Source organism: Oryctolagus cuniculus, chromosome 12, assembly GCF_964237555.1.
Source record: "Oryctolagus cuniculus chromosome 12, mOryCun1.1, whole genome shotgun sequence".
NCBI classification, from domain to species: Eukaryota; Metazoa; Chordata; class Mammalia; order Lagomorpha; family Leporidae; genus Oryctolagus; species Oryctolagus cuniculus.
The window spans coordinates 16,101,114-16,129,055 of record NC_091443.1 but is presented as its reverse complement, the minus strand read 5'-3'; the positions used below and the strand labels follow the sequence as shown (position 1 = coordinate 16,129,055).

General features: G+C 42.7%; 1 protein-coding gene and 1 pseudogene across 1 annotated transcript in view; both read right to left on the bottom strand.

The window, feature by feature from the left end:
* Positions 1-27,942, bottom strand: part of GABRG3 (gamma-aminobutyric acid type A receptor subunit gamma3) — a 666,707-nt gene that overhangs the window by 443,171 nt on the left and 195,594 nt on the right. The window lies entirely within an intron of this gene.
* Positions 61-27,654, bottom strand: LOC127483725 (zona pellucida sperm-binding protein 1-like; annotated as a pseudogene).

Here is a 27,942-nt window from a genome sequence, read left to right as displayed (position 1 = left end):
AACCAGTATGGAGAAAGTCATCTCTCTGCCTACTGCTCCCCACCCCCACCCCAGCCCACTTAAGATATAAAAGGCCCAGCTTGCTGGGGTCCAGACCTCTGCCACCTGTGTGGTCTCTGAGCATGATGGCAGTTGGTTGACCTCTGCAAGCTTAATTTCTCTGAATAAATTGTCTGGCTGTGAGTTCGTATTCTGTCTCTTCTCTGTTCTGCACCCTTTTCTTACATGTTGGTGTCTCATGTGTGGCGGCACCAATCTGCACTCTTATAATCTTAGCTATGCCTTTATGATGTGAAAATCAGAACTGGGCTGGCGCCGCGGCTCAATAGGCTAATCCTCTGCCTGCGGCACCAGCACACCGGGTTCTATTCCCGGTTGGGGCGCCGGATTCTGTCCCAGTTGCCCCTCTTCCAGGCCAGCTCTCTGCTGTGGCCCGGGAGTGCAGTGGAGGATGGCCCAGGTCCTTGGGCCCTACTCCCCATGGGAGACCAGGAGAAGCACCTGGTTCCTGGCTTCGGATCAGCGCGGTGCACCAGCCACAGCGCACTGGCCGCGGCCATTGGAGGGTGAACCAACAGCAAAAGGAAGACCTTTCTGTTTGTCTGTCTCTCTCACTGTCCACTCTGCCTGTCAAAAAACAAACAAACAAAAAGCAACAACAAAAAAAAAGAAAATCAGAACTGGTCACCTTTGAGCACTGCTAGGTCTGTCTGTTTCCTTTGAAGAGGAAATCAGGCCACGACCAGAGACAAGGGAGAAAAACAAAACCCCTAAGGAGGGCATGTATCCTAATCTCTGTGTTCTGTAATCTCTGCTCCAGTTCCTGTTGGTGTTGATGTGTCAGAGCATGTGTCCCAATCTAGGTTTTTTGTAAACCCCTGTTCAAGTTCCCTATAAGTGTGGTCTCAAGTTCCTCATGGGTGGTCCTAAGTCAAGCAAACTGCAATCAAACTCACCAGTGCTGAACCGGCTAAGTCTCGATGCTGATGAACCTTTAAATATTGTAAGAAACCTGGGTTGGACACTCATCTTGGGAATCTGTTCCACTGGGCCTGTTGATGTTAATAAACTGCTTCTGATCCTCCACTAAGCTTCTGGTTCCTGTTTGAACTGAGGGAACTTCCCCAATCCAGCTTCCTGAACACCTTCACTGCTATTTACCAGCAGTCAGAGGGATGCTTATGCATAGTAGGCACTCGAAAAATATGTGTGTTCCATGAATCAATAAGGTTTTTTCACTGATGTCACAGAAATAAAGAACAACTGCCTCCAGAAAAATGTGGCTGGAGTACAGATGCATACATTCAGATGGCTTTAGTGTACACAACAACATATTAGCATAGAACAAATAAAATTAGAAATCCATTGAGACGGAAATCTTACAATCTGTCTTCCAGACCCTAACATCTGCCTGTTGCCTTAGGTGTGATGCTTTTGAGAGGCTATGTATTTGAATCATAGCCTTCCTCATCTGTTGCATCCCAGGACATTTGCATTATGATACATTTGTTACACAAATGTGCTCCATCTCTCCAAAGTAGTCTAGTTAGATCCTCCAGTAAACAAAGGTATCTTGTTTCAGAGGATTTTCTCCCATTTCTTTCTCCCTGGTGGATAAAATCTAAAATGAGGGAAACTGAGGATTTGACATGATAAAGTCTAGGAAATGTTGATTCTAGATTCTCTACAGACAACATCTCCCAATTGCCTATACTGGGTGGGCAGCTCTCAACCCATTTCCCACCATGTATTTGAAGTTTGCTCTTTATATGCCACTCGCCAACAGGATCCTGCTTATAATAACTTTTCCCATGAATGCAATGCGTCCAAATTTATAGTCAAATATGACAAGTAAGGACTTGTGTTCTTTTGCATGGTAGGATAACTAGAATTAACAAAATCTCTTCTGTATTTACAAATAGCTAGAAAAGAAGTTTTTGAATATTCTAATCAAAAAGAAATGATAAATTAAGGTGGTGAATCAACCATTTCACCATGTATACAAATATCAATATGTTGCATCTCACTATTCATCATATTGTAAGTCAAAAACAGATAAAATTATTGTGCGTCAACCATAAGCCAAAAACATTGAGACGTAAGTAGATTTGACAGAAATGTGTTTATTAAATGAATTAACTTTGGTCCTTCAACCCTTTTGTGCTTAACTGCCTTATTCCATGACATGAAATTAGAAACTAAGACTCTCATAAAATGAAATCAATACAATCCACAACTAAAAGTGACCTTCAAAGTAAGACAGGATTTCAATCTTAAGATCCTAAGCCAAAACAAGGCTTGGTATTAGGTTGATAAGTCTAAGTCTTCACCATAGGTATACATGCAGTATACAGTTTTCAGTGACCATGTGGGAGGCACCTGCTGGTAAGTAATAAAATGAGAAAGGTAACATTAGAAGTGTTTTTATGGCCAGGGAGTTCAAGTAGAAAATGGAAGAATAAGAGAAAATCATGTCCAAGTCTTTTTTTTTTTCTTTTTTCTTTTTTTTCCCCAAATATCACTAGAATTAATCCTGGTTTAACACATGTCAACACTAAATGTGTAGGTTCACTTTAGAAATAAGATCTGAAGGGGGCTGGCGTTATGACATAGTAGGCTAAACCTTCCTCCTGTGGTGCTGACATCCAGTATGGGCGTCAGTTCCTGTCCTGGTTGCTACTCTTCCCATCCAGCTCTCTGCTTATGGCCTGGGAACCCGTGGAAGATAGTCCGTCCAGGAGACTTGGGCCCCCGCACCTAGTTAGAAGAACTAGAAAAGCTCTTGGCTCCTGGCTTCAGATCAGCCCAACTCCAGCCATTGCGGCAATTTGGGGAGTGAACCAGCAGACAGAAGACCTTTCTCTCCGTCTATCCTTCTCTCTGTCTGTAACTCTCTCTCTCAAATAAATAAATAAACTCTCCAAAAAGTAATAGGAGCTGAGTAAGAGTAAAGTTAGGGGTTAGTCATGACATGGTTGGAGTGGAAAACTGATCTTGGAACATGAAAGGTGTCAGGTTGGCTCAGAGATATAGTGAATTATTTAAAGTCAAATGCATACTATGGGTACAAGGACAGTGTAGTCCTTACTATGGATACACTGAGCTGCCTCAGGGTGCAAACCCAGCACCTAAAAGCCACTGACAGTAATGATCTAGAGGAATTTCACAATTGCTCTTGCCCAGCATCATTGTTTTTTTATTCACTGAGGACTTTCACCCATTTAGTCTCACTTGCTGTTAGTGTGTAAATATACTCACACTCTTACTTAGACAGCTAAGGTTCTTCATAAGGAATGTGTGTTCATGATGGTCAGGCTCAATTTATCTCTGTCACTGTCACAGCCTGGTCAACTTCTTAGTGAACTGCATGACAGGAAAAAACAAGTGCAGTGAGCCCCACTATCTCCTGGGGAAAACTAAGGACCCACAATGAGTCAATGAGGCAGATCTCCACCGAAGGTTGTTTAGCTATCTCCACACAGCAATGAACATGCAAACAGAATTGTGAAACAGAACTGTTGAGACATTTCAGAGCCAAGTCCAGCTACTTCTAGGAGGTGATGAACTTACCGTGAAGCAAGAGAACAGTCTAAGAGGGCAGAAAAAGAGGTATTTTTATGCATACAAAACTGAAAAGGAGTTTCCCTCTTCTTTCTCTCTTCTTCTCCCTCTCTTTATCCCTCCGATAATTTAGCCCTTAAATCATTACCATTTCCATTTCCAAAGACCCAGTGTTTCTTCTGGCTACCATCTTTACTGTACCATTTGAAATTAATATCACAAACATAAAAATATAAAGCAGGCGGCAATAAAAAAAAAAAACAGACTAAATGTCTGAAGACCCAAAACAAATGGGTCCCTGGCAGTGCAATAGAACTGTAGGACACTTTGGGGTATTTTTTGTTTGTTTTATGTTTGTTTTATTTTGTATTTTTTTTAAATTTATTTGACAGATAGAGTTAGACAGTGAGAGAGAGAGAGACAGAGAGAAAGGTCTTCCTTCTGTTGGTTCACCCCCTACATGGCCACAACGGCCAGAGCTGCGCCGATCCGAAGCCAGGAGCCAGATGCTTCCTCCTGGTCTCCCATGTGGGTGCATGGGTCCAAGCACTTGGGCCATCCTCCACTGCACTCCCGGGCCACAGCAGAGAGCTGGACTGGAAGAGGAGCAATTGGGACTAGAACCCAGAGCCCATATGGGATGCTGGCACCACAGGTGGAAGATTAACTAAGTGAGCCATGGCGCTGGCCCCCTTCTTTTGTGCTCTTTAAAAGGAAGAATGCTGAGCACTCTGAAACTGGGAATTTCTTACTTGGATGGTTCTTGCTTAAAGATTTCATACTCTACCAGGAAGGGAAATGATACATTTCTTAGACAAAGAGAATATAAAGCTGTTACAGAAATCTGAGTTCGGAAGACTCCCTTTGTTCAACAGGCACCAGAGACAGTGGAGAATCAGCAGTCTATTACCCCAGCGGGCTCAGCTGGAATCATTTCCTGATAACTGAGCAACAATCCCAAGTTTCTTACAATATTTATAGGTTCATCAGTGCCATACCTTAGCTGTTACAGCATTGGTGGGTTTCAATCACAGCCAACGTGACTTTGGACCCTATTTCCAATGGTCAGTGGGCCTGGTATGTTTGTAGAAGAGATACCAGGGGCAGATTTATTAGGACAGATTTATGACCGGAGTTTACAGAAGCAGAACTTAGGACATCTTTCCTCCCTAGACAAGTGGCAGCTGCTTCACTAGTTAATTGGGAGCAGCCACTTTTCCAGGTTTGTGTTGGGAAGAGGGATCTGCTTTTTTTCTTAGTCTCCGGTTGCGGCAGTATTTCCTCTACAAAGCCATTGGTATCTCATCATTAAAGTCGGTGCGATTCTAAAACTGAGACCATTGTTATAAGCAAAATCAGGAAAAAGTATAATGCACCTTCCTTTAAATGTAGTTAATACACTATTCTATTAGAAACATGTAATAAGTTCACGGTGAGTCATGCATGGGAAATCGTGGCAACCTGCTCCTGAAGGGAAGATGGACAACACTGAATCACTAGACTTCTATACTGGACACATTTGAAGTACTAAATTGTGGCACTTCACGGTTGGCATTACTTTTACTTGAAAAGTAAGTAATGTTTCCCATTCTGGCATAGATTTTAGGTTGCTGAAGATTTTTGTAGTTTTTGACTTTTATGTTTGCATCAATTCTTTTTTTTCTTTTTCTTAAGAAACAGCAAGTATTAAAAGAGTCACTAACAGTTATCATCACATTTGGAACATCCAAGAACATGCCATGCATGATTTTCCATGATTTATTTAAGCTAGTTTTTTCAGCAGCCCTGTCAAGTTTTTACTTATCAATCTATTTTTATTTGAAAGGTGAAGAGACAGAAAAAGAGAAACAGAGTTTTCTATCCACGGGTTTAGCTTACAAATGCCTGCAATATCCAGGGTTTGTTATGCTAAAGCCAGGAGTCTGGAACTCAAGCCAAATCTCTCACGTAAGTGGTAGAGATTCAAGAACATGAGCCATCAGCTGCCACCATCCCAGGGTCTGCACTGGCAGGAAGCTGGCACTGGAAACAGAGCCAGGGCTTGCACCCAGGCACTTCGTTATAGGATGTGGCATCCTAAGTTATGGTTTAACCGCTGTACCAAACACTTGTCCTTAAAGATTTTTCTTTTTTCTTTTTTTTTAAAAGAATTTGAAATGCATAACTAGTAGTTAAGGATCATCCCAGGGTGATGAACCAGAGAAGCAAGCCACATAATGGGGTGGGTGTGACTTACATCCACCAAACCATCAATTCTTTTCACACAATACACCATTCATCCAAGAGTTAATAACCTACGCAGAGCTGACAAAATGTTAGTAAGGCTCCAGAATTTCTAGACATATCTGTATTTTCTGGCAAAATCAGTGTTAGCAAGAAAGCCTGCTCTCAGTATCTGTTCATCCTCAAGGTCACATCAGGCTCCTCATCCTCCCCAATCCTCAATGTGTGCTCAGAGGAGTCTTGTTAGCTCAGTTTGTTGTTGCTTGTGTTTTGCAGGATTCCCTCTTCCAGCTAGGAATTTTTTATCTGCTGGCCCTCAATCTCTCCTTGGCTCTTAATTCACACTTGTCCATTGCTGTGATTTGAATGCTTTTGCCCTTCCCAAACTATATCCTGAAACTTAACCCCAGAACAAGAGTATGGCCTTTGGGAGGTGAGTGAGTCAGGAGGCCTCTTGCCTCGTGAGTGGGGCTGGGCACCTTTATAAAAGGGCTTAGAGAGCTCATTCCCTTTTGTCCTTTTTTCTACCATAGAGGACGCAGAGTTCCTCCACTATGGAAGATGCAGCACTCAAGGTGTCATCTTGGAAACAAAGACCAGATCCTCATCAGACAACAAAATTGCTGGAGCCTTGATCTTAGAGTTTCCAGTCTCTAGAACTGTGAGGAACATGTTTCTGTTCAGCCTCAGTTCTTTGTTAAAGCAACTGTATTCAGAGTTAAGCCCAGATCTTTCCTGAGGTCTCTTTTCTCAAACTGAAACAGTCTTAGAAAAAACCATGTCTACTGGTTTCACTACGTCCAGTTCTGGTTTTATTTGACACCGGCATCGCTGCAATTTGTAATCTTATTTAAAACCTGGTACTGAGTTCAGCAGCTCATCCCTAATCTTCCGCAGGCTCTGTTGGTGGAAAGACACAACGTTTAATGGACATAACCAGGTTGTGCATCCCCAGCTCCTTCAGCTCCAGCATGTGGCTTCACCATATCTTCTCTCAGCTCTGGGCACTCTTTGAAAGTCTCCACACTACCCTGCAGTACTATACTCCCTATAGTAATAGCAGCCTTTGATGGGGCCTGGTCAGGACAAAGGCAAGAGCGCTCAGCATCTCCTTCATGCAAGTTCCAGGCCTTGAGTTCTCTCTCCAGTCACCAGACACCTGTTCTAGGAAGCCTTCCTGATGTCCTAAGGCATATTCCGTCACTAGAAATGAACTGGAAATATTGGAAGGAACAGCTGCATGATTCTTAGCAGAAAGTCTTTCCCTCCTTTATTTACAGCTCCTCATTCTCCATAGCTATATTCTTCATCTTCTATTATAATGAATTATTAACACCCTTGTCTTTTTGAGAGCAGGGATTGAGTTTAAGGCCCCTTTGGCTTAAAAAAAAAAAAACATGACCTCGAACAACACCAAGCTACTTAATGCATACTGGTTCATAAAATAAGTGGTTAAAAGATACTACCTTTTTTAAGCTCACACAGCTTTTTGGTGCTATTTGCTATTCGTCAGTATCCTGTCATCCTATACCATTCATTCTGTAGTAGTGTTCCCCAAAGCACAGATTTAGAAAAAAGTAGAACTCTTAGAACAGAGAGCTGAGTGGGCCAGTTAGCTTGGGAAATGCTGACTGCCAGCTCTTTCTTTGAGCAATTCATCACAGACATTAGCATAGTGAAGGCTGTATGATCTTTTAAAGTTACAGAATAAGAAAAGGGAAAATGCTAAATTTAAATTCAATGTCCACTTTGCTATGAAATACACATTTTGCTTTTTTTTAAGCATATCTATTTACCTGGGCCAGAATAAGTCCCTCTAATACTAGCTTAATGCCCCAAACCTTTGTAATGTAAAGTTGCCAAAAGCCTACTCTCTAAGCCTTTTGTGGCACATAATTTGCCTCTGGCCAGCTGCCCCAGGCCACTAAAGAGGCTCTGCAGGCTGCTTGGAGGAAGGGACAATGGTTCTTTTCTTTCATTGTAACCAGCAGGTAGAGATGAACTAGAAATGTTTAATGCAACAACTGAATTATTCCTGGCACAAAGGTCAGAAAGAATTGTAAGGAGAAGTGAATAAAAGCTTCTGTTGCTCAAGACAGCCTCTCCAAGGGATGTCTGACCTGGCTTTCTTTCTCTTGCTTTGTTTTATCTTCTCCCTTGGGAACACACCTGTAATGTCTCCTTGAGAGGTTTAGTCTAGTCTGCATCTAATCATGAATTGATTTTTAATTAAAAATGTTACTGGGCAGTGGAATCAGGGTAGAAATTTATTTATGGATTTCCCCAAATCCTTATTGCAAATCAAACAAATCAATGTGGATAAACATGGAAAGCCCAGAAATAGTATCTCTAAAAACAAACCATCTAGTAGGCGTCAGGGAATCACGAAAGCCTGGCATGCTTGTGGTGTGGCCATAGTGCTGGCATTAATGAGTTCTGTGAGGGGTTAACGTCTGGGCAGAAGTGGCACTTGAGGCCACATAGGCTATTTACAAACCCCTGCCCCACAGTCAAGGACGATGGGTCAGCAAACGATGGCAAAACTAGAAGTCTTTACAGGCTTTGTGGGGAGAGGGAAGAGCTTCCTGAACGAAGCAAGGCAGGTGCTCCAGCATAAGGGAGATAGCAAGTGCCTCTGGACTGGGAGAAGGCACCGGAAGTGCACCCTGGGAGGTCAAAGAAGAGTGACATCCACCACCCCCAGGGGTAGGCCCTGTGGAAGTCAGGGCACAAAGGGATAGATGACAACCTTGGCCCTGTCTTCTTTAAACACTTCCCTAACTATGAATAATGGGAGGGTCTAGGAACTTTGGCAACCTGATAGCAATGTCCACTTCTGGGTATCAGGTGGGATTTTCTAAAGGCCCTCCCCTGCTGAGGGAGCCAGAACACCTTCGAGGACTGACTCATTCCAGGAATTGGGAAATAAGTGTACAGAGATGATGAGACAGCAAGCAGCGCCTGAGTGAGAAGGACTGCCCCTTTCCTGGGTCTTCCTCTGAGGTATCAGACGCAAAACTCCCTTGCTTTATTTTCCCATTGGTTTCCTGAACGTTTGCCATGTTATGCTTTAACATTGGGTATGCTATGTTTTTCAGTCTCCTGCTTTCTTAGGAAAGCTGTTTCAGGTTATTTTGCTGTACTGACTCCAAGCCACTCCAATCAGAGCCAGAGGTTCTGCCTGATGGCTTTCTACTATCTAATAAACAAAACTTTCCCCAGACCCCATATCAAGGAGGCAGATTTGAATGAACTTCTGCCTCTTTACTAACCAGTAATAAAGCCATTTCTTCTCCAAAGACTGGAGTCACAGATTGGGTGTGGCATACAACTGGCCATTGATCCATCTCATACAGCAATATGAGGAACAATGGAGGTATTGCAGAAGTCCTGAAGCCAATTCAGGGACTTCCAGACACCAAAGATTGGCAAGTCTGATTCTCAGATAAGAATAAAAGAGTAATTGTTGATTGAAATGCATTGAAAACCTAAGGATTTATGAGTTTATAATGATACTCAATAAAGTACACCTGTGTTTGGGAGACAATGAGAGTGAGAAAAAGGGAGGGAGAGGGAAAGTGAAGAAGAGAGAGAAAGGGAAAGAGACAGACAGACAGACTAGCATTATGGTACAGTGGATTAAGCTGCCTCTTACAATGCTGGCATTCCATATAAGAGTGCTGGCTCAGGACCAGGATGCTCCCCTTCCCATCCAACTTCCTACTGCTGTGCCTGGGAAGGCAGTTGGGGATGGCTGAAGCACTTGGCCCCCTGCCACCCATATGAGAGACCAAGATGGAGTTCTGGGCTCCTGGCTTCAGCTAGCCCAGCCCTGGTTATTGCTGCCATTTGGGGGAATGAAACAGCAGATAGAAGATTCTCTCTCTGTCTCTCTCTCTCCCCCTTCTCCTTCTCTCTCTGTTGCTCTGCTTTTCAAATAAATTTTAAAAATCTTTTAAAGAAAAAGGAAGGAGAGGAAGGGAGGGCGAGAGGGAGAGGGAGAGAGACACTGTTGAACATTGAAGACAACTAGGGCACCACCCATTCTGCAAATTAGCAATGAAAGCTTTCAGCATTTGTCCTTTGCTATGCAGGAGTCTTTCTGTGCAACCACATAGCTGTAATTGATGAAGAAAAGTTTCTTTGTACTAAACTAGCCATTAAAAGATGAAGAAACGGGATGTGATGGGATTCAACATGTGAGGCACAGGAAATGTGGGAAATAGGACAAATTAAAGGATACCATGAGAAAGAAAGTACACAGAATTCTCCAACAACTCAATGCCCAAGAATTAAAAGATATGTGACTATCACCAAGTGCACTGGACAGTCTGATAGTGATTTAAGCAAAGCAATGATACACCATTTAAACAAAGCAAAGCAAGGAAGGAATGCTAGTCAGAATCTGAATATGGACTGGCTACGACAGAGTGCCAGGGAAAGACCATTAATTTTGTTGGTAATATAATTGCACAGTTGCTAGGTTTCAAAAGTCCATTTTTGTAGCAATGAGTTCTCAAGTATGTAGGAGCAAAAATGATGAGAGGTCTGGGTTTGCACTAAAATACTTCATCATCAAAAATAACAAAACTCGTGTGGAATAATTACTGAATGGGGTGATGGGTATGCAGGGTTTTATTATGCTATTCTCCTCTGGTGTTTTGTATGTGTAAACATTCCATTATAATTTTTCCCATATATTAAAAGGGAATAGTCTTCCAAGGGTACATATTCATAATTAACTACAAGTAACAAGTAAACATTAGATTTTGGAGCAGCCAATGCTGTTCAGAATCTGTAACTAGGTTCTCTGTCTCACCCCTTCCCAATAAAATGATACCACATACCCAGATGGCTTGGAATCCCTAAGCAAGGAGCAGGCATGACAGGTGTGCACGTTTCAGCTATCTTCCCAGCACTGCTGCTCTGTTAGGATGCAGACAGTTCTTGCTATACTACTAATGGGACCCTAATTGCATACAACATTTCCCTTGCATCCATAAAGAGAGCATTTTGAAATGAAATAGGTAGTTAAAATGCAACAAGAAGGAAGCCCTGCCATATCAACTTTAGGACTAGCAAATGAGCAGAGACTTTTAGAATGGACTGTTAAGATTCCCTGTCAGAGAGATGAGTCTAACTGTTTGATGGGGTGTTGCCCTCCTAATCCCAGAGTGGGGTTTGCAAGCAGAAAGAGTGTTTCTTTAGGTGCATTCACAGATGGATGCGTGGAATTCAGGCCACTCAGATGATCCTGGAGTACAAATTGCTGCTGGCGGCCTGACAGAGCCCTCAACTGCATAGTGCACTCAGGGTGGTGAGATGGGCTGCCTAACACTCCCAGATTCTCAGCTGTTCCTGAGAATACAGTTGGCCTGAAAGGAATGCGCCCCCACCATCCAGGTGCAAAGGCCCAGACTACAAGGCTGTCTATGGAGTAGAAGACCTTCTCCATGGTTCAGTGTACCATGGATATCACTAGAACCTAGAGGGACAAGAAGTTATGTGCCTGCCCCGTAATGATTAGGATTAAATCTCCCTGGGTACTAGAAGTTTAGCTTGACCACAAAGGATATGATGAGTTTCTCTGGCTCACCAAGGTTTGGTGTAACTGGTGCCTTGCAGCAGCACGTGTTGGACACATGCAGGAGGTGACATGGGAGGTAGTGATGTTTGTTCTGCCCATGCAGTTAGAGGAGGAAAGAGAGCATCAAGTGGTGACTGTTTGAGCACACAATAGTCCATGGAAGTGCTGAAGGGCATGTCAGAGCGGAACTCAATATGCAAGACTGCGGGATAGTGACCCTGGAATACATCAAAGTCACACATGTCCAGGGAAGGGCTCTGAGCCATGGGTTTCAAAGGACGAGAGGGCTATGGGGGCAGGATTTCACAAGGGTAGCTCCAAGAACCCACACGGAGCTGCGCTTCTCAGTGCCAACACTTCCCCATGTACGCGAGCATGCCATGTCAGTCCATCACATCATATTTTGCTCCTCTTATGAACACTTACCCTTTGACACCATGGAAGCTAAGATCTTCCTAATTTGTATTTCTTCAATGTCACCTAGAACAACAGTGTCTGACTCCAGTAGCCTGCAGACACATGTATTTTTGTTGATTTAACACTTAGGCAGAATGTGTAAGAATATGCCCACATACTAGACAGAAGCAGACAACAACTCCTAAGCGAGGTGGCAAGTAATAATTCCCCTAATTTCTAAATATAATATAATTGTCTCTCTCTTTTTCTCTCTCCCTCTCCCGGCTCTTCCCTTCTGCCCTCACCCCTCCCCTTCTCTTCCTCTCTCCCTCTCTCAGGAAGAAGGCCATACTCCTGAGCACTGGATCCAGGAGTGATGACTCAGTTCGAACATCTATGTGCAGCAGTTTTCCTTTGTTTCTACTTTTTGCATTGCTAGACCAAGAGAAAGAAAAACAAGTTTCACTCAACGTTAAAAGATACAGTCAAGTGAAAGAATTTGACGCATATAACTCAGAGCTACAGTCCCTTTCTTAATTTGTGGGCAAGAATTCTAAAAGCTAAAGCTTTACCTGTCCTCCTGAAAACATGGACTGTATGTTAACGGCAAGTTTTGATGTCCTGGCTCTGACAGCAAGCCCACCCAGGCCCGTCTGTGCAAAGCCGCAGAGCACCAAGGCTGTGGCAGGGGGGTCCTCCCCACCCTTCTCTGAGCACCAGACAGTGCCCAGCTCCCTGCTGCCGTCACCTGATGAGCAGTCTGAGTCAGCCACAGAGAAGAGCAAAGAAGCCCAATCTGGAAGGGGCACACGTGAAAGTAGTAATTATATATTTTCAATTTGAAAATTGCTTGAGATGAGAGATTCAAAATCTATTTGGGGATGCCTAAATAATATAGTGGTAATTGGCACATTTTTACATCAGCCTTCCCATTTTAAACACTCACTGAGGACAACTAAGGGAAAATGCTAACAAAATAAAAATGAGATCACATTTCTTGCACACATCTTGTATTTTACATTCTTTATATGATTCCTGCAATATACCTTCCACTATCATTTTTCTTTTTCAAAAGAATCAAGAGTACTCAAACCTCCAGTAAAAAACTGATGTACTGGGGCCGGCGCCGTGGCACAGTAGATTAATCCTCCGCCTGCAGTGCCGGCATCCTATGTGAGCACCGGTTCTAGTCCCGGCTGCTCCTCTTCTAATCCAGCTCTCTGCTGTGGCCTGGGAAAGCAGAGGAGGATGGCCCAAGTCCTTGGGCCCCTGCACCTGCATGGGAGACCAGGAAGACCTGGCTCCTGGCTTTTGATTGGCACGGCTCCGGCTATTGCGGCCATTTGGGAAGTGAACCAATGGATGGAATACCTTTCTCTCTGTCTCATCCTCTCACTCACTGTCTGTAACTCTACCTCTCAAATAAATAAAAACTCTTTAAAAAAAACTGATGTATTGGACATACTAACTGGAGGATTTGGTCCATTTACACTTGATGTGATTAATGAAATATTTCTGTTAGTCATCTTTTTTGCTATTTATTTTCTTTTGGCTGCCTCTGTCTTTTGTTTCTTGGGATTTTTTTGTCTTCTTTTGTACTAACTGAGCATTTTTTTTACTATTCCACTGTATCTTCTCTCTTGGCTTTTAAGCATTCCCTCTCTGTGTTATTTTTAATAATACATCCAGGGTTTAAAGTATATATCTTTAAATTTATCAACATCTAATATAGGAGAACATTATATATAACATGTAAGAAATAATGGTATACTTCCAATTACTTCACTTGTCTTCTGTGTAATATGTTATATCCACATGTGTTGTTAGTTTTAAGTGGTCAGTTATCTTTCTAAAGATTTAAGAAATGAGAAAAAAAGCCTCATATTTATTCACAGATCTACATTTCTCTGAGTGCCTCCATATTTCTGTATTTTTGTAGACTCCAGTTTCCATCTGGTATAATGTTCCTTTAGTCTGAAGAAATGTTAATGTTTCTTGCAATGTGTTTCTGCTGGTGATGAATTCCCTTACTTATTAATTGTAAAATGCCTTCATTTCATTTCAAAGTATGTTTTCTTTTTTCTCATCAGTATTTTAAAGATGTTATTCCATTGTTGTCTTATTTGCATTATCTCTGATGAGAAGTCAACATATTTTTCCAGCATTATCCTTAGTAAAATATCTTTTTTGCCCTCTGGCTGTTTTTTAAGATTTTTTTCCCTTTGTTTTGGCAATTTGATTATAATTTTTCTAGGTCTCTAGAACTGTGAGAAATAAATGTGTGTTCCTGAAGTTGCTGGGTCTGTGTTACTATTATGGTAGGCAGACCTGGCTACAGGAGGAAAGACAGTGGCAAGTTAAGGTAAGGTGGGAGGACACACTATTCCCAGTCATGAGATCTAACTTCCTTTGGGCAAGACCCACAGGTGGAAGGGATATGGTGAAGGATTCTGATCATATCTGCCCCACCATGTCCTCTTCCAACAATTTCCCCTATCTCTCAGCACCTACAAGCACTGGATAATCTGCCCTCGACCTACTTCCCCAGGCTGGTTTAGCAACACCCTCACCTTGTTCCCCTCCTTAGATACCCTATCCCCAATCCTCCAGTGGCCTGTGCTTCTTCTAGGCTCCTGCCCTCTCACACTACTCCATTGCATGAAGGGGTCTTCCACTTCCAAAAACATCTCACTTGCTCAACTTCTGTTACTCCTTCAGATTCTACCAGATCTGCTACTACTTGTCCAGGGAAGTCTCCTGTGCCTTTCTTAATCCAATAAATTTTCCCACTGTGTTCTTCCTGACATCTGTATATAGAAAATACCAACATTTGTAAGTATGTTTCCTATGAGCATGATATTAATGGCTTCCTCCCTACCTCTCCACCTCGCTCCACAAGGACAATGGCCCTCACATCCATTTTTCCCACCAATGCATCCCCAGCCCTTGGTACATATCTATTGTGCATTCCACTGATCTATTCAATGTATGTCAATAAGGAGCAACTAAGACTTGAGCCTGTCATATGCATTAGGCTACACAGTTCTTTCCTCAAGCCTGGGCTTAATCCCTACACAAGAAGCTTACTAGAGGGGTTGTCTTAGTCCACTGAGTGCTAAAACCAAATACAAAAGGCTGTGTGATTTACACAGGAATATCCTCTCATAGTTCCGGAGGCTGAGAAGTCCAAGAGCCGCGTGCTAGCAGGTTTGGTGTCTGCTGAAGGCCCTCTTCCTTGTTCGTGGAGGGCTATCTTCTCAATGTGCTGTCACATAGAAGAAGGTGCAAGAGGTCTCTTGTATGATAGTGCTGTGCTTCCATGACCTCATTACCTCCCAAAGGATTCACCTCCTAATACTGTTAACTTGTGGGTTACGGGGACTGGTGCTGTGGCATAGTAGGCTAAGCCTCAGCCTGTGGCACCAGCATTCCATATGGGTGCCAGTTCATGCCCTGGCTGCTCCTCTTTTGATCTAACTCTCTGCTATGGCCTGGAAAAGCAGTAGAAGATGGTCCAAGTGCTTGGGCCCCTGCATCTGCCTAAGAGACCCAGATGAAGCTCCTGGCTCCTGGCTTCAGATCAACCCAGCTCCAGCCGTTATGACCATTTGGGGAGTGAATCAGCAGATGGAAGACCTTTCTCTCTGTCTCTCCTTCTCTCTCTCTCTGTAACTCTATAAATAAATAAAATCTTAAAATAAATAAATAAATAAAATCTCAAAAAAAGCTTGTGGGTTAGGAATTTAATGTGAATTCTTGGAGGGATACAAACATTTAGATGACAGCTAAAATGCTACTGAAAAACAGAAGGAGGATATTTTATTTTATTTTATTTCTTAGAAAGAGGGATTGCTTCTCAGCCTTTTGGCTAAGATCAAGTGTAGAAAGAGCGGCTAGTGTTGTGACAAAACAGGTTAAACCACCACCTGTGGCACTGGCATCCCATATGAATGCTGGTTCAAGTCCTGGCTGCCCTGCTTTTGATCTGCCTTCTTGTTAATGTGCCTGGGAAAGTAGTGGAATGTGGGTCAAGTCCCTGGGTCCCTGAACCTACATGGGAGACCCCCTGGATCCTGGCTTTGGCATGGTCCATCCCTGGCCATTGCAGTCATTTGGGAAGTGAACCAGTGGATGGAAGATTCTCTCTCTCTCTCTCTCTTTCTCTCTAAGATTGCCTTTCAAATAACATAAATAAATCTTAAGAACAATTATTTAAAAAAAAGAAACGGAGAGAAAAAGTGACAGAGACAGAGAGTCAAAGAAAGAAATTAATCTTCCATCTGCTGGTTCATACCCCCAAATGCCCACAACAGCCAAGTATGAGACGGGCCAAATCCAGGAGCCCAGAATTCCATCCGGGTATACCACATGGGTGGTCAAGCCCAAAGCACTTGAGAAATCTGCTGCTGCCTCCCAGGATGCCATCAATAGGATCATTAGCAGAGTAGCTGGGAAATGAACCCGCACTTGAATGTAGGACATGGATGTACCAAGTGGTGGCTTAAGCTGCTCTACCACAACATTCATGCAAGGAGGGACTTTTAACCAAATAATTATATGTTCTTTTCACAGGATGAATGGATAGATCATCATGTGTGTTCAGACATAATGTGGGGTGACCACCTACTGGAACATGGGCCTGGACATTTAGATATCCAACAAGGGCTTCAATTTGATAAACTTTAAATTCTTACACTGCATGAATCCCTTCTCAACTCTCTTTGCTCCTCTATGACATCAAGTGATTTGTGACATCAAACTGTTGACTGGGAAATGTCATCACTGTGTCATTGTTTTTGCTGAGGTTCTTTAGAAAATCTTGCACTGCATACTCAAAGCACTTTTTTAAATCAAGGCACTGTTATTTCCACTAAAGGGCTGGATATGTTGAGTTACCTGCCCATGGCCACACAGATGGTGACTTTTAGAGTGAGATCCAGCCCCAAGTCCATCCATCTCTCCCCATTTTGTACAAAACACTCGACAGATGGTGAGTGCCTTCAGTTCACCATGCCTAACAGTGTACTTCCCGTCACACTGTGTAGCGAGTGAACAGAAATAGGAGCAGCATCTTTCTCAAAAACTTCACACCCTGTGGTGAAGGACTGAGTCTACCTCTTCCATAATGACCCTTACAGCCAGATGGCAGCATTGCCAGAGGGATTCATTCTGTGCTTGGCATTGTGGGAAGCATCTCCTATCAACCTCACTGGGCTCAAGCGCTGACAGAAGGCCAGGCTGGAGCAAGGACTTGGAGGCAGAGCAGCTGTTCGCTCTGCTTTATTTTTCCTCCAGTCCACTCCAGTTTGGTAGCCTGGGAGAGACCTGCTTTTTGAGCCCCACGAATACAAGATGATAGGGATTTATAATTATTTTTCCAATCTTATTTCATTTAGTCTCTGATGACAACAGGCCCCAATGCAGTGTTCTCACTGTTGGTTTAATATACAATGAGTTGCACACATATGCACACATACACATGGACACACAGCATTGCAACCAGCACTGCAACTGGCGGTGAACACGGTTAAGTAGAGCCCTGCCAGAAGGTCTTGGTTTTAGTTTGATACCTCGGATGCTCTTTCTGTAATTGGGGTGATACTCTGTGTACCCTGCCTTACTCATGGGAGCAATGTTCAGGGAGTACAGGGAGTTATCAAGTGTGCCACAAAATGAAAGACAAATGTGTAGTTGGCCCACTGTATCAGGGGGTTACACATCTAGAGATTTAACTGCCCTGGATTAAAAATATTTTAAAAATTGTATCTGTATTGAAAAGGTAAAGACTGTATTCTTGTTATTACTCCCTGAACAACACAGAAAATAACTATTTATACAGCATTTTATTGTATTACAAGTAATCTAGAAGTGATTTAAAGTACACAGGAGAGTATGCATAGGTGAGATGCAAATATTATGCCATTTTATATAAGAGGCTTGGGCACTGGCAGGTTTTGGTATCTGCAGGCAGTCTTGGAATCAACCCTCCATGAGTATCAAGGGATCACTCTGAATGTTACTTTAGCAGATGCAGAAAGAAAAGTATCACAGATCCCAGGATAGTGGAGGCACAATCGCTGTGGGCACAGGGTGACTAAAGTCATTCTTCCAGGCATCCACCAAACAGCAGGCATGAAGCATGGAGGCTGGGCTTTCAGTTGTACAGGCACTGGGTATAGAAAGATAGGGCAGCTTCCACAATAGGCAAGCTCATACTCCAGGGACCCCAGAGAGGGGCTGGCGATTTAATTATTTATTTGGAAAAAATGAACAAAATAAAAGCAAATCACACAAAACTGGAGAGTGAAACCTAGGGAAAATAGGGTGCATTTCACCTGGATTTTTGGTACAGTTTTGCTGCAGCTTGAAGTCTCCAGAGCTGACTTGCAAGTAGAGTTCAGGCTAGGAGGGACATCTCACGTCTAAAGAATATGCTAGAAAATGTGCTTAATCTGTTTCAGATGTGCGTCCTGCATGGAAGCCTTTACCGCACTGGGTAAAAAGTTTTATTTATATAATCTATTTTTAGTAAGACTTCAGTGTATTCCACAGCAGACAGCAGAATCCATTTGACTTATCACTGAAATGCCAGCACCTCATAGGGTGCTGGAACACCACGTGCTGGAATATCACAGACATGGCTAGTGCCTGCTGGTACAGAGGTAAGGGCTGAGAGAATCCACCCTCACACAGTGGTCCCACCTGGGCTAAGAGAGGGGTCTACCTCTGAAACCCCTAAAGGGTCCTCCTGCCAAGAAGGGGGAGACAGTCTTTAGTTTCCATGCAGAACAACAAACAGCACTAAAACCCATACTAGAATATTTCCTACATTTTTAAGAGCGTGAAAGCAATGATAAAATGGAATGGTCTGTATACTGACTGAGTATGTCCCCAAAAGATTCACTTGCTAGAAGATTGGTCCTCAGTGCAGCACTGTTGGAAGTAGTGGAACCCTTTAAGAGGTGGAACCAAGTAGAAGGTCATTAGGTGACTGAGGCTTCACCCTTGGAAGAGATTAATATAGTCCTCTCAAGTCCCTGGTTAGTTCCCATGAAAGCAAGTTACATAAAAGCTAGGGACAGCTGTTTGGCCTGGTGGTTAGATGATGGTTGGATACCCTCATACCATAACTGGGTATCTGGGTTTGATTCATGGCTCTACTCCTAATTCCAACTTCTTGCTAATACACATGCTGGGAAACAGTGGTGATGGCGCAAATATTTGCAACTTTGGCATTCTTGTGGAAGGCCTAAATTGGGTTCCTGGCTTGGCCTAGCTTCCGTGTTGTGGGTGTTTAGCGAGTGAGCCAATGGATGGAAGCTTTCCTTGTATGTACGTGTGTGTGTCTCTCTGCCTTTTTCTAGCTCTCAGAGAGAGAGAAAGAGAGAGGAAGGAAGGAAGGGAGGGAGGGAGGGAGGGAGGTGAGGAGAGGACAAAGAAGAGGAAGAGGAAAGAGGAGGGGGTAGAGGAGGAGGAGGAAGCAGAGGAGAAGGAAAAAGAAAAAAGAAAAGAGTATGAATCCTGAATCTTTGGCTTCCTTGAGAAAGCCTAATTCCTGATGCCCTGGCTCCCTCTCTCCCCATGTCATCTCTTCTGTGCAATGCTCCCATGATTATCCTGTAATGTCATTCACCAATTAGCCCCTCACAGAGGTTGAACCAATGCAGCTGCATGATCATGGGCTTTGAGCCTCCAAAACTGTGAGATAAATAAATCTCTTCTCCTTCCTTATACATTATCCTGTATCAGGAACTTTGTTATAGTAACAGAAGATGGAATGAGACAGGAATTAATGGTTTACAATCATTTGAGGTGATATAAGAAAAAGCAGAGTATTGGCCAGTGCTGCAGCTCACTAGGCTAATCCTCTGCCTGTGGCGCAGGCACCCCAGATTCTAGTCCCGGTTGGGGCGCTGGATTCTGTCCCAGTCGCTCTTCTTCCAGTCCAGCTCTCTGTTGTGGCCCAGGAGTGCAGTGGAGGATGGTCCAGGTCCTTGGGCCCTGCACCCACATGGGAGACCAGGAGGAAGCACCTGGCTCCTGGCTTCAGATCAGCGCAGCACCAGCCATAGCGGCCATTAGGGGAGTAAGCCAACGGAAGGAAGACCTTTCTCTCTGTCTCTCTCTCTCACTGTCTAACTCTGTCTGACAAAACAAAACAACAACAACAAAAACAAAAAAACACAAAGAAAAAGTAGAGTATTGAGGAAAAAGGATAATTTACTTTTTTAAGTTTTTTTTTAACTCTTTGGTACATATGAATGCTAGTTGAGAAAGTACACTATGACATAGATAACATTCGTATGCATTTTCCATTGAATGACCTTGTAAAAGGTGATTCTGATCCTATTACTGCTCAGTAATGTGAACTCCTTCTGGAAGGTTCCCATTGCCTAAAGACCGAGAGGACTCAGAAGGCCCTCACGTATGTTCCCCACCTGCCTCTTTACCCTTTACTCCCCTATACTCTCGGCACTCTCCCAGCACCTTACACTTCTTGGCTTTGCAGCTTTGAATGTCTTTGTACATTTCTCTCCACTTGGGATCATGTCATGCCCACCTCTCCCTAGAAAAAGGACATCCCTCCAACACTGGGCTTGTCTTTCTCTCCACTGGGGAACAGCTCATCCTTTGCCATAGAAGTGACAGACATTTCAGGCGTGGTGCTGCTACTTCACTGCTGTGAGCATACTCCGCTCTTTCGATCCTCTCTGCACTGATACGTGAGTGCCCTCCGGATGAGCTACCCACTGTGGTTTTCACAAGACTGGTGTGTGCATGGTGTACCTGAATTTCTGTTTGAAGATGGAATTGAGATATGGATAGAGAGACAGGAAGAGCAAGGGCTACCACATGTACTTTTTTTTTTTTTTTTTTAGGTAAGCAGAAAGCACGTGCTTGGGGCAGAGGGACTTGGGATATTTAAACTGGAGAAGAAAATTCTTCTGAGAACACAGAGTTTTCTTCAAATATTTGAGGAGTTTTAAGATAGAAAATGTCTTATAAGAAATAGAACTCAGACTGACATGTGGAAATAGTGGGGAAATGTTAACTCAGAGAATGCCATGACGAAGAGGTCATTGGCACTGCTTGGTGGGGTCCTGATTGTGGCAGGGAGCTGCGGCAGCATTGAGAACATCAGATTATGGCACTTGGCAGGCATCCTCAAACAGTCTGGTAGCACATAACCATCAGTCTTTTTTTTTTTTTTTTTTTTTTTTTTTTTTTTTTTTTTTGACAGGCAGAGTTAGACAGTGAGAGAGAGAGAGACAGAAAGGTCTTCCTTTTTCCATTGGTTCACCCCTCAAGTGGCCGATACCACCAGCACGTTGCGGCCGGTGCACTGCGCTGATCTGAAGCCAGGAGCCAGGTGCTTCCTCCTGGTCTCCCATGCAGGTGCAGGGCCCAAGCACTTGGGCCATCCTCCACTGCCTTCCTGGGCCACAGCAGAGAGCTGGACTGGAAGAGGAGCAACCTGGACAGAATCCGGTGCCCCAACCGGGACTAGAACCTGGGGTGCCAGCACTGCAGGCGGAGGATTAGCCTAGTGAGCCGCGATGCTGGTAACCATTAGTCTTATGGAGCTCTAAGCTGAAGTCCTCCTGCATCTGCACCACTCAAACAAAAAAGGAAGGGAATAAACTAAATAACCTCTAACGGTTTATCTCAACTACCAATAATTTCTGTTAAGTGGAATTCTGCATTCTAATTTTATGTTGCTTGCAAAAATATTAGGAGGCATTGTGCCACCCTGGATGACTTAGAAAAGACTTCTAAGAACAGTGTGAAGAAAGTTAAGATCCCAGATTGACAACTGTTCTGCTTTTAGAACTGTATTTCTAAACACTTCAAAATCAATGCCAATTTGGCCTGGGAGAAATCACATTCTATCTAGAGAGAGGCTCACAAATGTTAGTATCACAGAGAGCTAACAAATTCCTGAAGATTATAAGGTAGTAATACAACACTTAAGATTTATTATTTAATCTAAAATTATTTTACCAATGAGATATTGTTGCCAAAAAATAGTTAACATAAATGTAATCAGAATGGAGCTATTAAATATTTCAGAATTTGGGAATACTGTATCATTCTACCAGATAACTGGCCAGGATACTTCAAAAAGAAATACCATGACAAATATAACAAATCAAATAAGATGGTACCAATCTAGATCTAAAGCAACTGAGGAGACATAATAAGCAAAAAGCCAATGGTAATCTTTGATTTCTGAATGAAACAAAGACATTTCAGATTCAATTAGGAAATTTTGGACTGTAGATTATATACTAAATGATTACTTTGATTTAGTGGGACTGAGGGTGCGTACAAGAGTGTTTTCCTGTGCATATGCTGACCTGTGGTATCTATAACTTATTTTCAAAGGAGCAGCAAAAGAGAAGTACATGTGCATGTGAATGTGTATGTGTATTCAGAAACAGAAAGTAAATGTGGCAAAGATTATTAATTCGTTCATCCACATGAATTATACTACTATAGTTTTAATGCTTTGTGATTACTTTGAAATGTACAGTATATGAGTGAAATAGTCATTTTTTTCATTTGATTATTTGGTATAGCCCTTGCCTATATTTCCACTAACCTAGGATATTTCTGCATTTTAATTATTGAATTCTTTATTTACTGGAGCATTAAGCCCTTGACTGTATTGTAAAATAAATATGTTATCTCAAAAGTGAAAGAGAGAAGAGGGAAAGGGGTAGAAGGGGAGGGAGGAAGAAACCTGTTAAAAACTAAAAAATAAATAATAAAAATATGTGTTTTACTATTCTTTCAGCTTTTCTTTAAATCTGAAAATGTTCAAGGGGCCAGTACTGTGGTATAGCAGGTAGAGCCGCTGCCTGAGGCACTGGCATCCCAAATGGGCATTGGTTCCAGGCCCGGCTGCTCCACTTCGAATCCGGCTCTCTGCTATGATCTGAGAAAGCAGTGGAAGATGGCCCAAGTCCTTGGGCCCCCACACCCATGTAGGAGACCTGGAGGAAGCTCCTGGCTCCTGGCTTTGCATCAGTGCAGCTTCAGCCACTGCAGCCATCTGGAGAGTGAACCATAGATGGAAGACCTCTCTCTCTTTTTCTGCCTCAGCCTCTCTGTAACTCTGCCTTTCAAGTAAAATAAATAAATCTCTTATTTTTTAAAAAACGTAGTCTAAATTTAAGAAGGCAAATAAAAATGGTTATGATCTGAAGGCAAGTTAATATTGTTTAAGTAAAACATCAAAGAAAAATCATTGACAAACTGAGCTCTTTACAATTATTAACTTTTTTATTACAAAACACATCATTAAAAACAGACAGATGCTAAAAAGTGTTTAAGTTCAGAGTTCCACAGCCATGGCACAAACCTACCACTCCCCCCAGCAACCAGGGTACTTGAAAGACAAAGAGAACAACTGCAAACATGAAGTTCACAATGCCTAATATGCCACAAAGAATGAAGTTCTATGTCTTTGACTTAGGGCCCTCCTGTCTTCTTCCAGAATCCATGAAATTGAAATTTTAAAGAGAAATCAAAAAGAAATCTTGGAAATGAAGCATTCAATAGACCAAATTAGAAATGTTTTAGGTTTGAAACAGAGGTTTATTGAGCCTGTTGCCTTCCTGGAGCTTGTGGGCCCAGGCCTGGCTCAGGCCCACAAAGACACCGATCCCCAGGACAAGGGCAATAGCCAGCAACAGAAGCACCACCCAGAGCAGAGGCTTTGGGTTGGAGTTCCTGCTGGAGCCTGTGGACTCCAGCGTGGGCTCCTGCCTGTGAGAATCCTGGAATCCCACTGGCCCTGGAGAACTCACGATGTCCAGGGGCACGGGGATGCTGTCATGGTAACCTGAGCATCATCTGCGCTTGGCAGTGCCAGAGCTACATGTAGATGAGCAAGCCTCTGGCCCTGAGGGGTGGCAGGCTGAGGTGCTGCAGAAGAAGTAAACCAGTCCCCTGAGGGCTCACTGAGCCCCAGAGTCCAGGAAAGTGAAGGTAGTAACTGTGAAATGCTGGTAGTGAGACTGGAAGGGCAGCACTACCTGTTCCAAGGCTACCATTCGGGTTCTGTAGCTGTCATCCTTGAAAGGACACCCGTCTGACAGGAGGGGCCACTGGGGCTGCTGGAAGGTGTTGGCACTGGGAGTGGCCCAACACTGGTGTAGCACCAGCACCAGACTGGGGTCTGTCCTCTGCACCAGCTGGACTGCCACATGGACCAGTTCTCAGAGCAGCCTCGCAAGGGGATAGTCTCCTCTTCACATAAGGAGCTAAAAGTCTCATCCCTGGCAATCCCTAGCTCCAGCCACAGGAGGCCAGCCTGAGTTACAGGGGCAGGCAATAGAGGTGAAAAGATGGACACCTGGATGGGAAGGAAGTTGCTGGCACTGAAGACACAGTGGACGTGAAGCCAGGAGGAGCTGTCCCATGTGATGGAACCCTGTGGCCCCTCCTGGATGTCAATGTCAGACACAAGCTGGTTCTCGTAGATGAGCCAGCTCACAAGCACTTGAACTGTGGTGTCACACTGGGTGAGGGGGATATGGAAGCTGACAAAAGCACTGGACTTCTGGGCTGGTGGGCAGTGCATGGGGGCATAGGCCAAGTGGACATTGGCCAGCATGATTCTGTGCGCCAAGGCCATTTCTTAGGCAACAACCAAGATGAAGTAGCCATTTAGGAAGCATTAACAAAAGAATTGGTGAAGCAGAAGAAAGAATATCCGACTTAGAAGACAAATTGCAGGAAATGTCAGTCAGACAAAAAACAGTAAGAAGAAATTAGAAAACTAAAAAACATTGTTAGAAGTCTAAAGGATACTTTTAAATGACCCAACATACAAGTTCTAGGAGTTCTTGAAGGTGTGGAATGAGAGAAAGGATAAGAAAGCCTTTTTAGTGAGATAATAACAGAAAACCTCACTAATTTAGAGGAAAAAAAGGGACATCCAAGTACAGCAAGCTCATAGAACTCCTAAAAGAGATGACCACAAAAGATCACCACCACCACAGATTGTAGTCAAACTCCACATGGTAGAACACAAAGAAAAGATTCTAAAGTTGCACAAAATGCCAGATTGCTTTCAGAGGATCTCCAATTATACTTACAGCAGACTTCTCATCAGAAACTCCACAGGCTAGGAGAGAATGGTGAGATATATTCCAAGTCTTAAGAGAAAAAAACTTTCAAAATAGAATACTGTCCCTGGAAAAACTCTCATTTATGAATGAAAGTGAAATAAAGACCTTCTATAACAAACAGAATTTGAAAGAATTTGTCATCACACATCCAACCTTACAAAGGATGCTTAAGGATGTGTTACATACAGATAGACAGGAACATGGTCATCACTATGAAAAAAAGTAAAAGAAGAAAATCTCCCAATAAAAAAAAAGGAAATCCAAAATGAAAAATAGGAATATTTATCAAAAATGGCAGGGCAAACTTGTTACTTATCAATAATCACCTTTAATGTAAATGGCCTCAACTGTCCAGTTAAAAGACACAGACTGGCTGCATGGATTAAAATACCAAACCCATACATTTGCTGCCTACATGAAACATATCTCACAAGAAAGACGCTTGCAGACTGAAAGTGAAACGATGGAAAAAGATATTTCATGCTAACAGAAACCAAAAAAGAGCTGTTATAGCCATCCTCATATCAGACAAAATAGACTTTAAAAAGACGACTAAGTTTCTGTACTGCAAAAGAAACAGTCAGGAAAGTGAAGAGACAACTGACAGAATGGGAAAAAATATTTGCAAACTATGCAACAGATAAAGGGTTGATCACCAGAATCTACAAAGAAATCAAGAAACTCCACAACATCAAAACAAACAACCCACTTAAGAGATGGGCCAAGGACCTCAATAGACATTTTACAAAAGAGGAAATCCAAATGGCCAACAGACACATGAAAAAAGGTTCAAGATCACTAGCAATCAGGGAAATGCAAATCAAAACCACAATGAGGTTTCACCTCACCCCAGTTAGAATGGCTCACATACAGAAATCCACCAACAATAGATGCTGGAGAGGATGTGGGGAAAAAGGGACACTAACCCACTGTTGGTGGGAATGCAAATTGGTTAAGCCACTATGGAAGTCAGTTTGAAGATTCCTCAGAAACCTGAATATAACCCTACCATTCAACCCAGCCATCCCACTCCTTGGAATTTACCCAAAGGAAATGAAATTGGCAAACAAACAAGCTGTCTGCACATTAATGTTTATTGCAGCTCAATTCACAATAGCTAAGACCTGGAACCAACCTAAATGCCCATCAACAGTAGACTGGATAAAAAAATTATGGGACATGTACTCTATAGAATACTATACAGCAGTCAAAAACAACGAAACCCAGTCATTTGCAACAAGATGGAGGAATTTGGAAAACATCATGCTGAGTGAATTAAGCCAGTCCCAAAGGGACAGATATCATATGTTCTCCCTGATCGGCGACAACTAACTGAGCATCAAAGGGCAAACTTGTTGAAATGAAATGGACATTATGAGAAACAGTGACTTGATCAGCTCTTGTCCTGACGGTTGATGTACAATGTAATACTTTATCCATTTCAGTATTTTTTTTTGTTCTAGTACCGTTGGTTGAACTCTGTAATTAACACACAATTATTCTTAGGTGTTTAAATTTTAACTGAAAAGTGATCCCTGTTAGGAATTTGGAAAACATTATGCTGAGTGAAATAAGCTGATCCCAAAGGGACAAATACCACTTGTTCTCCCTGATCAGTGACAACTAACTGAACACCAAAAAGGCAACCTGTTAAAGTGAAATGAACACTATGAGAAACGGTGACTTGATCAGCCCTCACCCTGACTGTTGATGAGCAACTTGATATGTTATCCCTCTTAGTATTTTTTTTGTTTGTTCTACTTAATACTTTTGGTTGAATACTGTAATCAATACACAATTCTTCTCAAGTGCTGAAACTTAACTGAAAAGTGATCCCTGTTAAATATAAGAGTGGGAATAAGAGAGGGAAGAGATATGCAACTCGGGACTTGCTCAAGCTGACTTACCTCAAACGGTAGAGTTAGAAACATACCAGGGGATTCCAATTCAATCCCATCAAGGTGGCATATACCAATGCCATCTCACTAGTCCAAGTGATCAATTTCAGTTCACAATTGATCATAATGATAGGACTAAGAACCAAAGGGATCACATAAACAAGAATAGTGTCTGCAAATACTAGCTGATAGAATAAAAAAGGGAGAGAATGACCCAACATGGGAAGTGAGAAACACAGCAGACCCATAGAATGGCAGATGTCCTAAACAGCACTCTGGCCTCAGAATCAGCCCTTAAGGCATGTGGATCCGGCTGAAAAGCCAATGAGACTATTTCAGGCATGGAAAGTCAAGACACTCTGGGGGGAAAAAAAAAAAAAACCTAAATGAAAGATCTCCGCGAGTGAGATCCCAGTGGAAAGAACGGGTCATCAAAGAAGGAGGTACCTTTCTCTGAAGGGAGGAAAGAACTGACATTTTGACCATGGCCTTGTCTAAATATGATCAGAGTCAGTGAACTCAGGGGGCTTCCATAGCTTTGGCAGCTCATGACAAGAGCCTAGGTTGATTACTGATGCCATAAACAAGAGTGTCAATTTGTTAAGTCAACAACAGGAGTCACTGTGCACTTACTCCTCATGTAGGATCTCTGTCCTTAGTGTGCTGTACATTGAGATTTAATGCTATAACTAGTACTCAAAACAGTATTTTTCACTATATGTTTCTGTGTGGGAGCAAACTGTTGAAATCTTTACTTAATGTATGCTAAACTGATCTTCTGTATATAAAGAGAAACGAAAATGAATCTTGATGTGAATGGAAGTGGAGAGGGAGTGGGAAAGGGGAGGGTTGCGGGTGGGAGGGACGTTATGAGGGGGAAGCCATTGTAATCCATAAGCTGTACTTTGGAAATTTATATTCATTAAATAAAAGTTAAAAAAAAAGAGACAAAGAAGGGCACTATGTAATGATAAAGGGATCAATTCAAATGAAAGATGTGACTATTATAAACATATATGCCTAATTACAGGGCACATGGGTATTTAAAAGAAATGTTAACAAAATAAAGGGAGTTATAGACTCAAATACATAGTAATTGGGGACTTCAATACCCCACATTCAGCAATGGACAGATCAA